General features: G+C 37.6%; 1 protein-coding gene across 2 annotated transcripts in view; it reads right to left on the bottom strand.

Moving 5' to 3' along the window:
• Positions 1-19,483, bottom strand: part of kcnip4a (potassium voltage-gated channel interacting protein 4a) — a 915,543-nt gene that overhangs the window by 438,213 nt on the left and 457,847 nt on the right. The gene's annotated exons all lie outside the window — the stretch shown is intronic.

The following is a 19,483-nucleotide window of genomic DNA, read 5'->3' as shown; positions in this document are numbered from 1 at the left end:
TTTTGTGTTGGAACAGGAATGGAGTTGGTGGATTACACAAGATAACCTATTTCAAATCCAATTGATGTTCATCACCTACAACACAATAAAAGGCATGCAATAAAGATCTAAGCTCAAATACAAATATAACTAAGTTATCATTTCACAGATCCCATACCATGAAATGTCAGTTGACAGCCATAATAAAAACTTATCTTTTTTTTTTTTTTTTTAATATCCGCAGTAGTCAACAATGGAGCTATACAAAGACCACACAGGACCACTCTCATGAAATATCTGATCATTCTTTGTCATTACCATTCCGTCAAATTCAGTCCCAACATATTAAGAGTACTTCAGTCTCTACATTTAAGCACAGTTTTGAATTTTACACTAAATCGCTATTAATATAATGTATCTAGATTTGAAGGAATGGTGTTATAAAAATAATTTTCTGACATTTACATAATAAGAAAAAGTTGGCATTTATAATTGTCATTATCTGATCACTTTTCATAGTACATAAGACTGGAAATGGACTCGGGATTTATTTTTCTGTGATGTAAACTATAAAAATGTCCTATATTAATACATTTTATACATTTATAATGTAAGAATACACAATATGAAAACCTATTATTGTGTAATATTGGCCCCTGCAGAAAACAACATGATGACATGAGGAAATCATGTCCCTCCCACTAAGACAACAGGAGAAAAACAGAAGAGATTAGGAAAAAGATGCATCAATTAAAAAGACACACAAAGGAGTTACTTTACTCAGGGTTAGAGTACCAGAGTCAAGAAAGATGGCGGTTACTGGCCTGAGCAGGCTGCTGCCGGGAAGTGGTAACACTTGTATATTCAAGTTAGTGATCAACAATTGAGTGTGCAGGGCAGCACTATAGGAAGTCACCTTTTTTGGATAAAACATGCATTTTTTTCTTTTAAAGGACCTTATTAAAAAATAAATAAAACGGGTCTCAAGACAGTGTCATGTTCACGAATGAAACACCAGACCATATGAAAGGTCAAATGTGAAAACTTCAGTGAATGATAAAAGGATCATATAAAATTGGCAAGTGTAATCATAAACTATACTATGCCTATGTATTCACTCCACTAGGTCAATAATTGGAGAAAGCAATTTTTAAACCTTTAAAAACTCACACATTTCCCTTAAAAGTGAAGTTAATACATTGACTGTGACACTCAAGGAAATTTACTCTTTTATTTAAGTCTAGTGGAATTCTGGCCTTTTTCACGTCATTGTCATGCAGAAAGATGAATTTTCATCTCCCTATTGAATGTTATTCTACTGTACTCCATTTATTTTCCCATTTTTGTTTGGTTTAAAAATCTTTGTTGAAAATATAAAAATGTCATAATATACTGTAATGCAGCCAACAACACACTTCACCTCAGAAATGGAATAGAAAGAAACATTAGGTTTGCAATAGAGTAGGTAGAACATTTTTCAAGGTTAAACTAAAATTGGTCTTACCAAACCATAAAACCAATCCCTAAATATCTGCAATATTTATTTTGCTATTACTAGAGACTCCATGCCCCAAAAATATTGAATCAAATATATTTAATTTCATTGTAGTCACTGAAGTATGGTGATACTTGTTTTTAGATATCTATCGCATTTCACTTTGCACAGATACGACAGATACCATGAGCTTGGTCATGTCTGGGTAATTTAATACCACTTTACACTTACTAATATTTAACTTCACTTTCATGAAACAAACATTTAGTGCTTTAAATGATCTCTTTCCTGATGTGATACCATAATTTTTAAAATTATTTCTTAGAATAATGAAGGCTAAAAGGTGCTTCACAGAAGACTGCAGTGTTAATGCTCTGCATTTTGGATTTGATTGTGACTTTTTTTGCATTCACTTTATTCCATCTCCTTGTCATCTTCCCTTAATTTTATTTCACTAGACACCTCAGCACTGTTACATGACTATAACACCTGGTTTATAATTTTTGACAGTTTAATGTCAGACTTTTTTTGATATCTTTGGTTTATGAATTAAAATTGCACTAAATAACTGTGGCATGATCACAAAGTCAGAGCACTGTATTTATACCGTACTTGTAATGTATTCATTCTCAAATCATGTGAAGAAATTTTACACAAACAGTGAATTCTTCAAATTGTTTCACGTAACACAGAAAGTTGGCTTTATATTTTATCTAATTTAAATACTGATGCATTTTTAGTTATTGCAGTTTCTATTTCACCAATATTTTCAAGTTGAAATATTTTTTAATGAAGAGATATTTCAGTATCATCTTTCCACTTTTCCTATCAAATGTCTTAATTGCTTTCTTTACTCAAGGTCAAAACATCCAAAGTCTATTCCGGCATCAATGAGCACAAGGCAGTGCTCAGCCTTGTCCTTTGCAGAGCACAACTCAACACTCTTACAAAAGCAAGAGCGGTTTAGGATTACCAAGTAACCTATCATGCCTGTCTCTGCAATTACTCCCTGTATTGGTGTAAGTAATGTCTACAGATATCCCAGCTTCACACTATTTCAGAACATAGCAACTCTTCTTCTGTTAAGGAAACATTTTCCACTATCAACAAGCGAAAGTACCTGGTGTTGCCAAGGTACAAATGAACAAACACAAATGGTCTTTTGGAAATTCAACATGGTTAAACATATCTCATGATGAGACAAAAATATCTACTCTTACAAAAGCTTTAATACAGCATGGTAATGTAATTGCTATCCAGATAAGCTAAGAAGAAAACATGCATACTTGTGGCTTTTGATGAAATCATGCCACTACAAACTGTGTGCTCTTAAGGTATCCTCTATCAGCCCTACAGCACTCCTGCCACCTGATAGGAATTGTAGTCCCCACATTGCTAGTGTGTTTTGGGTTGCTCCAACTCCTATTATAACCCCTGCTCCCTGATACAACATATACTCTATTTTAAGTTGGACCAGCATCAATGCACATGCTAAACTACTGTTGCTTTGATATTTTTTATTCATCCTCCATTTTTACCAATGGGTGCTATAATTTTGTGAATTTCCCCTTGGGATTAATAAAGTATCTATCTATCTATCTATAATTTTGTGTTAATGTGATGTGAGCCACTGTTCACACAATCTCAGTCTATTACAGTGCACATAGAAAATCTGAAAAATCAATCAAAGTAAATTGCTAGAGAATAGCCTTGAAACAACCACCAAAAGGGAAAAAAACATTTTAGTGAAAAAGCTGCTTTAACTTGTTGTAAAGGACATACTTTAAACCTCTCAGGTAATAGAATTTTGCTTTTAGTTTACAGTCTTATCAATATGAACAAGTAGTGCAGTGTATGTTGAGGAAGTTGGAGCATGAAGTGGAAGTCTAGAGTGTTCTGCTTCATCAGTTTTGAATCCCAGAAATCTAGCATTTAGTTTAGTGATGGTGTACTGTAATTTTAATCTTAATTTTAATCTAAAATCTTGTGTTCTAGCAGCACATCCTGCTGAGAGGAATAAAAAACAGTAAGCCAGGTTTTATATGCATGTGCTGATTTTGGGCAAGAAGGGAGATGCACAGGTGCTTTTTAATTTTAAGAGAAAATGCTTTTCAGAGGCCCACCAACTTCTGTTAAATCCTGACATTTGTTTCTTAAGGAGTTCTGTCTCAGTAAATACCAACTGTGCAATCTGTCTAAGACGAAATGAAATCTAAGTAATCAAAATTTACCTCAGGTTTTTATTTGATATTTGGGCTGCCCATTTGGTTTGATACAATCACGCACACCAGATCTCTTACCCAATTTGGATAGAGCCACCTGTTTTTGCCACTTCCAATTGGCATCACTTGTCTACCTCACCACTCAGAGTCCGTGTTTTGCTATAAAAATGCAGTGGTGATAGCTACCACATTTGCCTAGTTTAGCTACAGTAGTCTAGTTGTGCTGGGACTTTGGCCAATTTCTCATTATTTGCACTCATCCATTTCCTGCAACACGAAATTTAGCCAAGCAGGTGCAAGAATGTCTGCTTTTGCCAGTGTATACTTTTTAATTTTATAATTTTAAACATTCTTATACTTGGTTTGACTATTTTTTAAATTTTCTTCCTAATCCTGGAAACAGGATGGAGACAATATACACAGAAAAATGCACAATGTCCTTTTACGGAGGATTGTAATTAATGCATATGACATCACCACAGGAAGTCACCTTCCTGGCCTCCAGGAATAGTAAGCCATTATCTCAATATCTGGACTATAGTGGGAATGCATGGAGGGTAATACTGATGCTCAGAACTTGTTCTCAGGTTGTTATGATTTTAAGAATTTGAGGTCTTGGAGGATCATTGAAACCAGGATCTACAAAAGTTAGTGGTGGCATGTCTATATCCAAAGGAGGACTGGAAGTTCAGATCTGCATGGGAGTTTAAATGTTTCTAATATAGGTTTAAAACATTAATTTATTCCCAACAGGGAAAATACTGTTTTGTACAAAAGATAGAAGTAAAGATCAAATGCACGGCTATATAGTAAACAGAATCAAGAATGGTCAAGTCACGTCACACTTTCACGTCCCGCGACACAGTCAAGTCACATCATACTGACATCCACATCAGACAGATTTGAAGAGAGACAGAGAGACACTTTCACGTCCCGCGACACAGAACAAAGAACAGCTTAAAAAAAATGGTAACTTAAAGATGACACGTCCAAAACTAAGCGAAGCAGAAAGAGCGGCATGACAAAAAGAAACACAAAAGCGCTGGAGAGAAAAGAATGCAAATTCGGAAAAAAAGAATGTAAGCAAAGACTTAGCGAAGAAGAAAGATCTGCTCGTCGAAAAGACACCAAAAAGTGATGGAGATAAAAGAATGCACAAAAAAAGCAATAAAGAAAAATAATAATCCATGTGCAAATTCGGAAAATAAGGAAAGTAATAATCAGTCCAGACCAAGTAAATTTGAAAAATGAGTAGGTCCAAACAGGGTCTCAAATAAAAGAATTATTAAAAGAGAAAGTTGAACTTCATAAACGACTAAGTGAAGAAAAAAAAAGAGGAGTTCAGGTGAGAAATAAGAGACAAAGAAAAGAACAAAGTAAAACTAAAACAACAAATAAGCGAAGAGCAGCAAGCAAACATGGTCAGAAATAAAAGAAAGTACAACTTCATAAACGACTAAACAAAGAAGAAAGAGCTGCGTGACAAAAAGAGACACAAAAGCGTTGGAAAGAAAAAAATGCTAAAAGAAGGAAAAAAGAACAATAAGTATCTATGTGCAAATTCAGAAAATAAGGAAAGTAATAACCCGGAACAAGTGGAATAGAAAAACTCGCAGGTCCAATCGGGGTCAGAAATAAAAGACAAAGAGTAAAAGACAAAGTAGAACTTCATAAAGAAGCTTTTGCAATGACAATTAACAAATCCCAAGGACAAACATTCAAAAAAGTCTGTCTATTTATAAGAGAGAAAGAAACAATATTCACTCACGACCAGTTATACGTTGCATTATCACAATGTAAGAACAAACAAGGAATCAAAATTCAATGCAATCTTGAAGAAAAGTTAATTCTAAATATTGTTTTTACTGAAGTTTTAAAGTAAAAGTGAACATAATGCATATGTAACAATTACCAAGAAAAAAAGAATCTCTTTAAAATGTATTTCAGGTTAACCAAAACCAGGGGTTGGCGAGCAAATCAAGCAGGGGGCAGAGCCCCCTAGTAGCAAATAAAATCAAGTATGACCCCTGGTATGCCAAACTAGTTTACTCTATTATTTTTTTTTTTGATAAAAATGAGATGACACTGCAGCTGGGAAAAAAATCCATGATGCTATTTTAAAAGATAGCAGTCAATGAAATGGTGGCTGCAAACATTAGTTAATTCTTTTGGTTACCAACTTTCTTCTGGAAAGGAATTGTGCAAGTCATATTCTATTTTTTCTGTTTATGAGCTTTGACTTGCTTTTAGGATTATTTATGGATCTTGGACTGGCTTTCGTTTGTTGTGGTTTGACTTGCAAAGGCTTACCCTTTTCTGTTTTTGGAATCATTGTAATAAATCTTTAAATGTTAAGATAAAGGGCCAGAGGTTTTAATGGTTTCCTTTTCCTCAATTCTAGATTTTTCAATTTAACAACGCTTCACCTCTTTTTGTTGTGCCTGCAGATGCCAAGAAGCCTGCTTCTAGAATTTGGGGTGAAGCTCATTTTGTTAGTAGGCTTCTACTACTGGAGGCATAGCCTCAGTCTAAGTTTTGCTGAGTCCAGGACAGCATAATACTTGTATTATAAAAAGATTGTGTGTCAACTCTTCGAACATCCTTAACTATTCAATTCAATTCAATTCAATTCTTTATTGTCATGTGTACAAGTACCAAGTACAATGAAATGCTTGCTTGCATGTGCCCCCGCAGACAGTGAACATAGACAAAAAAAAAAAAATCTCTTGCTTAAATAAAACACCAATAACTTTTATGACATTCACAAAACACATTAGTTGCCTGGAACTTGCATCTTGTTAGTGCCTTGCATTAGGCCATCCTATTAATCTTATCAGTCATTTGGGGTATTATCTGTCACTGTCCAGGCCAGATCTAAAAATATATTTTGGATTCTTTTGCCTTGTACCACTGGGTTTATTACTGCATGATATTTGCTGTAGGAAGTCAATAATATGTTGCTGCCCATACCCATAGTATGCCTGGAACATGTGTTACCTGGGACAGTGCAATTCAGTATGAATCCATCTGCTAATACATAATAAACCCTTAGGAATATGTAGCTATCTGGCCATATCTTTATTTGAATGATTTCTTTGGTTTCTACTTTTAAGTGTCTTTACACATGAATCAAATTGTAAACACAATGCTACTTTGTACAGAATGAATAATTGTGTTATTGATGCTATTCTAAAGTGTTTTGTGATAATGCTTACAATGCAGTGTGGCATATAAGAAAAAGATTGATTAAATGTATTGCACCTTCAAGGCAGTAATCAATCCCATGATTCCATGAATGGCTGCTTCCAAACCATGTCTGCTGACTTGTGCCTTTGATTCTAAAATGGGAAGCCTCCTTACACAATACAAATACTTTTGAATCACTCAAGGAGGCATATGACTGCATTCAGCATTGATCAATGGCCAGCCTTGGTAAATCTGACATCTTATTATCTGACAGTCTTCTTTTCAAACTGCCATCTCAGCTCTTAAAGGTTTCTGGTCATGCTGCCATGCTCTGTCTCATTTTCAATGTCACCATTCAGTGGGCAATATTCAATTGGAATACCTTAAGGTTTCAGAATTGTAAAGAAACAGAGCAATCTTGCACATGTATTTAATTGTGTTAGTTTTATCTTTATCCAATGTGAAGTGAGTTTGTAAGTGCCTATTCAATTAGTACTAGTATGAAAATGAAAAGCAGGTTTGAAGTTTTGTCTCAGTGACTCAATTATAATGCAAGCAACAGCATACTCATTTACCAGTTTAAAGTCAGCAATTAACCTGATGCATCTTTAGGATTAGGAAGCCTCCCAATTTTTTTTTTTATTTAAAAAACTCACCTTGACAATATGGAAAGCAGGCTTGGGCTCTAAAAGTGCAAGGCAGCAATGCTGACCACTTTACACAAGTTTGGTCTTGTGACTGGGATCTCTAAATGTAAGTATGTCTATTTAATTCCCATCCCCATCCGACCTATGTGACCCTGAGCACCCACATAAGGAACTGTACAAAAGCCAGATATAAACAAAAATAATGTTGTCTCCAATGTGTAATATGCTTGGGGTGATGACCATTCACTGCTGCTAGTTCTTTGTGAACAGCTACAGCAGTCAAACTTGAAATGACTGGATTACAAAGTAACCGTTTTAGCAAGAAGAGCAAAACAGCCTGCTTAACTACAGTGCACAATCAAGTGGCTAACTGCAAGGATGGCTCCAACAGCAGGCTTTTTCTCCATCCATCTTTCTCTGCCTCATTATAATCACAACTCTATAGTCCAACTCTTAACTCACAGGTTGCAGCATTAGGTGTAACGCAGGAACCATCTTTGGGCAGGCACCATCTGAGGACACACATTCATTCATGTGTGACACACTGAAAGTCACCAATTAACCTAACAATTCACATTGACACAGGAAGGATCAGGTAACTGCACAGAGTTTTTTAGGCCAGGATTCAGATTCAAGACTTTGGACAAAGAACCAGGCTACCATGAATAAGGACAACAATTCTAATCACTGCACAACTATTCAAAAAAAGCCACATCCTAAAACATGTTCACTCATGCCAGACCAGTTTAGTATTGTCAGTCAATTCATTAAGAATGTGTATAGGGTACAGGAAAAAAAACTGGAAATTGCTCATTGCATATTCTTCCCATAAAACACCATTCTTTAACTACTTTCTGCACCCTGTAAGGACTCCTTTTTAGTTTATTTTGCACTGTTTTACAAAGTGGAAGGCCTAAGCGAAGGTTTATGGATGTGGTGAGAGAGGCCATGCAGGTGATGGGTGTAACAGAGCAAGATGCAGAGGACAGAAAGATATGGAAGAAGATGATCCGCTGTGGCAACCCCTAACGGGAGCAGCCGAAAGAAGAAGAAGAATTAGAATTTATAGTTTTTATTGGAGGTAGAACGATTTACTGGTCACAGGACAGATCAATTGGCCATATTTATTATTCTATTAGATTAAATAGTTCAAAAATATCTGTCTGAAAAATTATGATTTATCTTCATTCTACCAATTGTAATGAGCTGTGGTGATGGATTGAACCAAATAACTATTCATAGGTATGAATTAAAGAAAAATGTCAAAAGTTACACTCATGTTAATGCTACAAGTATCATTTTCAGTACTTTCTAAACTAAAATTACATACTACTGTACAACAACAAGGAAATTCCTATACACACCTATATTCTAATACGATGGAATGAAGTTAGAGGTATTAGTTTTGCCGTCTGCTCCCACAGTTACTTCACAGCTCCAGGAGTATGGAATTAAATGTTTTGTGGAATCTCTATAGACCTGTACAGTTTTTTTTTCTTCTGTGGTAACGTATTTTCTTCCAAATCCCAAATTCTGGGTGTTCTGTTGACTGATAATTCTAAATAAACTCTAAATAAGTGTGTGAGTACAATGTCAAGGCCTGTTATTCTATCCAAGGTGGGCCTCTGCCCTGTACCTGATCCTACCAGTACAGGTTCTAACTTTCAGTGCTAAACAACTGTAAACACACAACCAATGGGGTATAGAAAGAAGTAAATCTACAACAAACATACATGCACTGATCAGATTATTAGGAACATAATACTAATGCTGAACAGAGCCTCCTTTTGCCCACCAAACGGCCACAGTTCTGAGTTGCATGGATTCCACAAGATGTTGCAAACATTCCTTTAAGGTTTTGGTCCATGCTGACATGACTATATCCTGCAATTTCTACACATTTTTCAGATTCATGCTAGAAATCTATTCTACCACATCGCAAAGGATGCATAAAGAAAAATGCTACTGTTCTCTCAGGAGTTGAAAACTCAATTTTTAAGAACACCTGTCGCTGGTTGTTTGTTGCCAGCTTGTTAAATCAGAAAGACATCTCTTCTGCCCATGACAGAAACAGCCAACTATCCGTGTTACAAATTATACTAGTAACATTACCTGACTTTGCTTAGAAAATTTGCTAAGTCAATATGCCTCAGTTATAATGCCGTTGGTTAATTAGATGTATCAGAAGTACTATTTAAAGTACTTATCTGTATAAAACATTTGTATTTTTAACCAGGAGCAAATATTAGCTCACTTGAGCTTCTTACTGTTAAATATGCTACAGGCAGTCTTTGGTGGTGTTGGTGTCAAAGAGGTTGCAGCTAAACTCCATATTAAAGGACATCACCAATGGAGTTTATTTCCTCTGTTTTTACTACAAAAGTTGCTTAATGCTCATTGTGGATTGTTATTGCAAACTAAGACCATATGCAGGTGTAGGGCTGCACGATTAATCTTTTTTTTCTCATGATAATGATATTTATGACCCACGATCAGTTAATAAATATCGTCGCGATTTTACAGTATAAAGACCAAACTGTTTTTTATGGGCTTAGTTTACGGATTGGACTGCGTCACTATGACGTTACTGCGTCTAGATTGCAAGCGCTTTCTGAAGCAGTAGAAGTCAATAGCAGCAATAACAGTCAGTCAGAATAAACATATGATGGTGGAGCAACGTGCAGAAGTGCGATCGTTAGTTCCTAAAAAGGGGTCATACTCAGTTGTCTGGAACTATTTCGATTTCGAGGAATGTGATGTTGATCAGGTACGAGTCTTGTGCAAACTTTGCTCCTGTTCCGTCCAAACGTCCCAAGGTAACACAACAAACCTCATCAACCACCTTAAAAGCCACCACAAAGTACACTATCAAGAATTTCAACGACTGAAGGCACAAACAGCAACAACAAAAAATTACCAGCCATCCACAACACAGACAACAATATCAGGGACATTGTTCAACGCAATACCATATCTGCCTAGCTCGCAAAGACACCGGGAAATAACAGAGGCGATCGCGTACCATATAGCCAAGGATATGTGTCCAATAACCACCGTGAGCAGTGAGGGGTTTAACAAAATGATCGCAACACTTGATAAAAGATATAGCATTCCCTCACGCAACCATTTTTCCAACGTTGCGCTGCCCTCGCTGTATGCGAAATGCCGAAAAGAAATAGAAAGAGAAATTCTCAGGCTCAGCCTTGAATATTTTGCTGCCACGACCGACTTCTGGTCAAGCAGAACTGCGGAACCGTATTTGAGCTTGACAGTTCATTTTATTGACAGCGAGTTTGAGATGAAAAGCAAGCTATTGCAAACTTCGTTTTTCCCACAAGACCATACGGCGGAGTTTATTGCAGTGGGCCTCAAAGAAGCGATGTCCGCTTGGGGCTTGGTGGAAGAAAGACTTGTGTGCATCACAACGGACAACGCAGCTAATATGATTAGGGCAGCATCTGTGAATAACTGGCCAAGGCTACACTGCTTTGGTCACAGACTTCATTTACCAAAGGAATAATCGTCATTATTAATCGTGATAACAATTTTGAGCAAAATAATCATGATAATCATTTTTTTTGTTATCGTGCAGCCCTATGCAGGTGAACATCACTGTTGTCCTTTTAAAAAATGCAGGGTTATGCACAGATTAAAAAAAATGTAGCGTAATCAATATGCTTGCAACACTCTCTCATTGACAATGCTGCACAATATTTCCTGTTTCTATCTCCACTTGTTTCAACCAAGGGGAGGGGACCCCCCCCCCTAATGATCTTCTAATTGCATTCAATACACAAAGGGGGAACCCCCACCACAAATGCAATCTATGGGTTATCAAGGAACTTAAAGGTAAAACTGGATCCCAAGGTAAACTAAATGGTTATCTCAAAGTTGTTGAGGAAAAAAAAATGCCACAGTCACCTCTTTTGATGATATGTTGCTTTTGTCAGTGCTACTGTTTAAACCGAGCGATGATGAAATCTTCTGGAGCAGTACATTGGCTGATAGAAATTGTAGTCTCTACTTCCGCATTAGCACAAGGTTGCAGATAAGACCAGAGAGATGGGGGATACTATATATTACCTTTCTTATTGGATGAGTTGTGCAAAATTGACTATGCTCATAACCACAGCCCCTGGCAAGCAGCTGCTAAATGTGTCTTCAAGTTTTACCAAATTTTGCTCCTTTCACTTTGCTGCTGTTGACGACATTCATTTGCATAAACATGCACATCCCATTTCTCTGCACAATCACCGTCAGTGCTGAGGCAACACAGCAGATGCTGTGTGGTAGAATGGGCCCACTCACTAAAATATTAACAAATATCAACAAATGAAGAAACAAGTATCAGCTCATTTTTTTTATCACCACCAAATATGAACTCAGTTAAGATTTTGAGATTTTGGGGTACTTAGAATTCCAGTTGTCTTATTTTTTAGCCCTAGATGTTATCAAAATGTCCTTTCTTAGCAGATACCTACTGCCTTCAATATACCACTCGGCAAAATTTTTGTTTTTTAGCTAAATGAGAAAATGTTTTTTTGTTGATTAGTGAGTGAGTGAGTCAACTTTGCATTTTATACATATAGATATTAAGATTAAGTCATTGCTTCAAGGAAGCAAGATACATATTTTTTCAGCAGTATCTTTGTTTAAATATATATATATATTTTTTAGGATCTATCAGACTATTTCTAAATATTATGAAAGGGCAAATGACAATGAGCAATCACAAATGCAAACATGAAGAAACAGGGATTCTCATTTAATTATCTTCATTATTCATTTTTTGGAAATCATTCAGAAAGAAATGCACTTAATTTATGAGTAGGTAACCTGAGATGAATTAATAAATACAAACACTTTCAATTTCTAAGAATACGGAAGCACTTATACTTGGATGTTTTTGAAAGTCAACAGTGTAAGCAGCATGAAGCCAAATGATTAAACAAGGAAGTAAATTAAAAGCAGGAATTACCGTCTGATTAAGAAATGACTTGGAACCAATTGCAGCAGCTTTTAACAGTCCCCTAGGAGAAAGATTGACAGTGCCTAACCCAATTTGGTTAGCTAACATGACCACATACAGTCTCTTATCTAGTGGCTTAGTAAGATTTTTTTTTTTAATCCATGGTAAAAATGGGTTGGAATTTTACTCTGTACTCACTAAAGAAAGACAGTTTTCAGCCTTCAAGGCAATTCTTCTTAGCTGTCAATGTAATTCAACTCATATTTACTTACTTCACCTAACTGCGTTAACAGCAGTAATAGCATGGAACTTAACTTGGTGAACCTCACACCAATACAGCTGCAATACAAACATACAATAAGAAAAGTAATTAACCAGGGGCGGCATGGTGACGCAGTGGTAGCGCTGCTGCCTTGCAGTAAGGAGACCAGGGTTCGCTTCCCGGGTCCTCCCTGCATGGAGTTTGCATGTTCTCCCCGTGTCTGCGTGGGTTTCCTCCCACAGTCCAAAAACATGCAGGTTAGGTGCATTGGTGATCCTAAATTGTCCCTAGTGTGTGCGTGTGCGCACCTGGCGGTGGGCTAGCGCCCTGCCCGGGGTTTGTTTCCTGCTGTGCGCCCTTTGTTGGCTGGGATTGGCTCCAGCAGACCCCCCCGTGACCCTGTACTTAGGATATAGCTGGTTGGATAATGGATGGATGGACAATTAACCAGTAATATTGTATGCAATAATCATTATCAAATTACATAACAAAAACAATTGGAAATATTCACATTAGTGTAAAAGTTCTAAACATAAGATGCTAAACTAAAGCATCTCACAGAATGTAGCCATCATTGACAAAGGTTAAGCAAGTACTGAGGACAGTGCAGCCAGGCAAATTCCTCTGTAACAGCTTTCTTCAGGAATGCATTGTTCTTACACTGTGGAGAAGCTCAAAATTAATATTAAGCCAAATATTCAACAGCAGTGAGTACATCTGAAAGTTTCCTGATTTGTTTAATATGCTTTGTTATTTTTTTGCTTTTTCAATTTATATGATCATATCATCAGGTAGAACCGCTTTAATAACCACAAATAGAGCAAAGTCACCACTGCCATCTGTTCAAAACACTCAAGATGTCTATGATGCTGAAAAGCTTGAAGAATACTCAGACTATGATAATACTAGTTAACCCTTGGAGAGTTACTTTCTCCTGCTTCTCAATAGATTGTATTTTTTTTTCCTCTCCCCTATGGCACTTGACCATAACATACAATATCAAATCAGACACTCACTTTTAGCATTTTAACCATTACAGACTTAGAAACTAAAGACTTTTGAGGTACACTTATTTATGAAAATGTACTATACTGTATAAATAAATGGTGCTGTTGGAAGATTTCACATTATATTGTTATACAACAAATCAGTGCAACGGTGTGAGTCAGCTCCCTGCTCCCACTTCCATTTTAGTAGCCCCTTGAACCCGACGCTGTCGATAATCATGACCGGGAGGAGCTCAGCAGATGAGCACAAACACACCAAAATCAAGGAGATGGTGAAAAGTGCTCAGAGCTTTTATTAAAATAAATCAAAACAAAACAGTGTTCAAAAAGTGCTCTCTGTTCTCTCACTACCACCAATCAATTGGCTCCTCGCGGTGAGAGCACTGAGTCTAGTGGTCGCTCCTGTTACTTGAACATTCAACAGGAGGGACTCCCTCAGCCCTCTCCTGAGCACCGGCCACACACTCTTTCCAGCTCCACTCCCGCCCCACCTGCCTCCTCTCATTGCACCTGTTCATTCTAATGCTCCTACCTCTTTTTTCCTTTCTATAACTTACCTTCTCTTTTCCTTTTTGTCTTTCCTTTTTCTCCTCTCTCACACGTGTGCTTCCCTACTTAACACAGGGACATGGCACAGCTGTGGCAATCAGCGGCTCCGGGCACCAATTATGGTCACAGGTGATCCGGCATCTGTGGACTAAGTACAGATCCATCTGCTCCTGCATTGCACACAGGAGCTACTCTCTCCATGCTACGACTCCACCACACAAATTGTGGCGATTTACTTATTCAAAAAGATGCCAATCAGCCACGGACCTCGCTTTACCCCACACAGTGGATTTAATTTGGCTTTTTTGACACTGATCAACAGAAAAAGACTGTCAAAATGACAGCAAACATCTGCAAAGTGAATTAACACTAGAATTACCAGAGCCTACGAGAAAACTCGTAAATCTGGCCCACCTTAAATCCGTTCGCACCTCTGTCAGTGTCTTTTGTCCTGTAAATGTGCCGATTAAGACAAGCAGCAAGCAGCCTGCTATTCCATCCCCCCACCGTCACAGAACGTTCACAAAGTTCTCCCAGCTAATGCCTTGTTTGATTATCTGGGAGTGAAGTGCTGGAGTTTCAGAGTGGAAATAATAGATCGTTATTTGGAACACATGCATTTCATGTGTGTTCCGTTTCTACAGTAATCTGTATAAACACAGTGTTAAAACAGAAACTTTTTCATATTTTAGTAATAAATGTTACAAAATGTAGGCATAAACTATAGAATTTGTGAAGGCTGAAGTCCAAAGATCAAATAAACACTTTCACAAAAGGTTCAAGGACAATGCAACAGCTTTTGTGGCGTAGTGGTAAGATTTGCCGACTTGTAATCAAGAGTCCCCAGTTTGATCTTGACTGCCTCCTATATTTGCCATTTTCAGTAGTGAGCTGCTCTTATTGTTAATATTACACAGTACACACATACATTTGGTTTGTGTCTGTAACAGCCGCTGTACATTTATAGGACTTGTAAAAGTTACCATTTTTTTTTCACTTTTATTCTCTCAGTCACGACCACAATGCATACTACCACCCTGCACCCCCGACCCCCCAACCCCCCACAACCCCCCCCACCCCCCGCTCAGGGATCTGACGCGGTTACTTTTTATCTGAAACAGGGAATAACTGTAGATGTGAGTGGTGTTTTGAGGCAATGGAACCAGACATTCTCTGATCTGGAGGGATAAAAGACATAGGTACAGTATAATGCCTATGGGTTTGTTTGGCATTCAGCACAAGTAGGTTCCTTCCTTATCCTAATGTGGTTTGCATATAGATAGAACTGCCTACTGGAGAACACAGTCAAAACTGCTCTGCACAAGATATGATGTCTGAGCTGCTTTTACCTACATCAAGCCTCACATCCTTAGCAACCAAATTCCGGTGGACCCCCTCCTCTCAACCAATAATATATCAAGGTAAACAGTCATTCATCTGCTCTCTGTCATTCATCTACAACATGGTTTTCTTCATTCATAATAAATTCAGGGGCTCCTACAATTGCTTAGCTGTCAAGTTTGCCAGTAACACTGCCTTGGTCCTTTCAATATAGGTTGTACAATGGACAAGTGTACACAAGTGATTCCAGGAGTATAGCAAGGGTAAATATGAAGACAAAAGATGGACAGGAATCTTAACCTAGTTAAAAAAAAATTAAGCTGACCAGCAGTAAGCACACAGTTTTTAAAGAACCTAAAAACTGTACTTGAAAGCAGCTTACATTGAACAAAGAAACTGACATGTACAAAAAGTATCAGCAATTTAGCTATGGCTACTAAGGATGCAATGCAGCACTAATGTATCTCCCAGGACCATAGAGAATTACACCTTGTGCTGATCAAGAAGCCCAAGATGGCATTCTGAGGTGTGCTCTGTGTGCAGAGTAAAACATGAGGCTTTTAGGACGTCTCTCTCCCTAACCTTTTCTAGCTTCTAGTCAATATGAATTTCCACTGTATGCAAACACAGAAGTTTAAATGGTTTAGGTTGACTTCATTAACTATAGACTATTTAATGTATACCACAGTTAAATTATTGGAATTATTAAAGACTGAAAAAACACATTCAAGTACAGATGTGGTTCACAAATATAATAATAATTCATTAAATATGCTAAAATTAATGAGGTAGCAACACAAGCATTTAATCACAATGGAGTGGCACAAAAAAAATGATTTTCAAAAATCTTCCAATAAAATAAATCCTGAGAGGCTAGTGATCAAACTACAATAACAGGAAATTTAAGGCACATTGTGTGTATTGATGCATAATTAGCTTAAAATAGAAATCAGAGGTTTATTTTGTGTAGGGTTCTCAGTGACGGGGGATCCCTTAAGGATTAATGATGAACCTGATGCTCTTTAATTAATAAAAAATATCTAAATAATATAACTAACAACCTAGAAAGGTTTAGAGTCAATAAGCAATATTGACTAATGACTAATAAACATATATGAACAGAATTCAGACTTTCAAAAATGTGGCAGATTAAAGAGTAACATGTAGAAAGTAACAATACTGAATATAATTTTACCATGTGGCATTTGACATTCAATACTAGGCAGTCTAGGTGCTCAAATTGTTTATTATGGGACCAAAAAGGATGGCCAGGTAATAGAAACACCAAAAAACACCAAAAGTTTTGTGAGTTACAGTCGGAGTTTTTTTTTTAATTAAAAGATCCCCAAACTGATGACTCTTTCCTTAACTAAGGATAACCTTCATGGTTGTCAGTTTTTTCTTCTATGCAATGCACAGGTAACTAATTGCTAGTGCCACCATCCTTTATGGATGTAGTGTGTTGATACAGTGCACTACCTGATCTCCAATGAAATAACCAGCAACAGGCATATCAACATCATCATGGCTGTGGCCATCAGAAGACTTCACAAAAAAGGTAAAAAAAAAAAAAAAATCTTCAAAATAGTGCTGTGGTAATAACATCATCAAATTGTCACGGTCAAAAAAAGCTTTGAAATGTCCAAAAGTTAACAAAAAGTGCTGTTGCAAAGAATTAAGTTGCTTCAGAATTAAATTACAAATACTTTGGGCATCCAGTCAGAGATGAATGAAGATATCAAACTCTCTATTAATTATTTCCAAAGTTACAGAAATCTGAAGGTAGAGTCTAAAAAAATGAGCATTAATTTAATTTACAATGTTTCTCTATTAAAATTTTATATTTGTGTTAACAGCAGACAGTTTCATAAACAATCCACCAGATGAGGCACTACACTCAGGGTAACATCAGTACAAACGGAAGTGAATAAAACACAAAACAATACAGTGCATCTGGAAAGTATTCACAGCGCATCACTTTTTCCACATTTTGTTATGTTACAGCCTTATTCCAAAATGGATTAAATTCATTTTTTTCCTCAGAATTCTACACACAACACCCCATAATGACAACATGAAAAAAGTTTACTTGAGATTTTTGCAAATTTATTAAAAATAAAAAAATTGAGAAAGCACATGTACATAAGTATTCACAGCCTTTGCCATAAAGCTCAAAATTGAGCTCAGGTGCATCCTGTTTCCCCTGATCATTCTTGAGATGTTTCTGCAGGTTAATTGGAGTCCACCTGTGGTAAATTCAGTTGATTGGACATGATTTGGAAAGGCACACACCTGTCTATATAAGGTCCCACAGTTGACAGTTCATGTCAGAGCACAAACCAAGCATGAAGTCAAAGGAATTGTCTGTAGACCTCCGAGACAGGATTGTCTCGAGGCACAAATCTGGGGAAGGTTACAGAAAAATTTCTGCTGCTTTGAAGGTCCCAATGAGCACAGTGGCCTCCATCATCCGTAAGTGGAAGAAGTTTGAAACCACCAGGACTCTTCCTAGAGCTGGCCGGCCATCTAAACTGAGCGATCGGGGGAGAAGGGCTTTAGTCAGGGAGGTGACCAAGAACCCGATGCTCACTCTGTCAGAGCTCCAGACGTCCTCCGTGGAGAGAGGAGAACCTTCCAGAAGGACAACCATCTCTGCAGCAATCCACCAATCAGGCTTGTATGGTAGAGTGGCCAAACGGAAGCCACTCCTTAGTAGAAGGCACATGGCAGCCCGCCTGGAGTTTGCCAAAAGGCACCTGAAGGACTCTCAGACCATGAGAAAGAAAATTCTCTGGTCTGATGAGACAAAGATTGAACTCTTTGGTGTGAATGCCAGGCGTCATGTTTGGAGGAAACCAGGCACCGCTCATCACCAGGCCAATACCATCCCTACAGTGAAGCATGGTGGTGGCAGCATCATGTCGTGGAGATGTTTTTCAGTGGCAGGGACTGGGAGAGTAGTCAGGATAAAGGGAAAGATGACTGCAACAATGTACAGAGACATCCTGGATGAAAACCTTCTCCAGAGCGCTCTTGACCTCAGACTGGGGCGACGGTTCATCTTTCAGCAGGACAACGACCCTAAGCACACAGCCAAGATATCAACGGAGTGGCTTCAGGACAACTCTGTGAATGTCCTTGAGTGGCCCAGCGAGAGCCCAGACTTGAATCCGATTGAACATCTCTGGAGAGATCTTAAAATGGCTGTGCACCGATGCTTCCCATCCAACCTGATGGAGCTTGAGAGGTGCTGCAAAGATGAATGGGAGAAACTGGCCAAGGATAGGTGTGCCAAGCTTGTGGCATCATATTCAAAAAGACTTGAGGCTGGAATTGCTGCCAAAGGTGCATCGACAAAGTATTGAGCAAAGGCTGTGAATGTACATGTGCTTTCTCCATTTTTTTATTTTTAATAAATTTGCAAAAACCTCAAGTAAACTTTTTTCACGTTGTCATTATAGATAGATAGATAGATACTTTATTAATCCAAGGGGGAAATTCACATAATGGGGTGTTGTGTGTAGAATTCTGAGGAAAAAAATGAATTTAATCCATTTTGGAATAAGGCTGTAACATAAAATGTGGAAAAAGTGATGCGCTGTGAATACTTTCCGGATGCACTGTATGCTTGGGGTGGAAGCTATCCGTTCTCAGGTACATCCGTCTGTCTGTTGGTTTGTGAAAAACAGAAGTTACAAGGGTGTTATTTTCCTTGAATGGTGGTGTCAAGGAAGCAGACTTCTGTTTGAGTAATTAAGCCTCAGCCTTATGTTGTGATGGAAAGAATTATATTTGTTAAGAAAATAACTGCAGGAGCTTAGACAAG

This window comes from Erpetoichthys calabaricus, chromosome 5 (genome assembly GCF_900747795.2).
Source record: "Erpetoichthys calabaricus chromosome 5, fErpCal1.3, whole genome shotgun sequence".
Taxonomy (NCBI): domain Eukaryota; kingdom Metazoa; phylum Chordata; class Cladistia; order Polypteriformes; family Polypteridae; genus Erpetoichthys; species Erpetoichthys calabaricus.
This window is presented reverse-complemented; position numbering and strand designations above follow the sequence as displayed.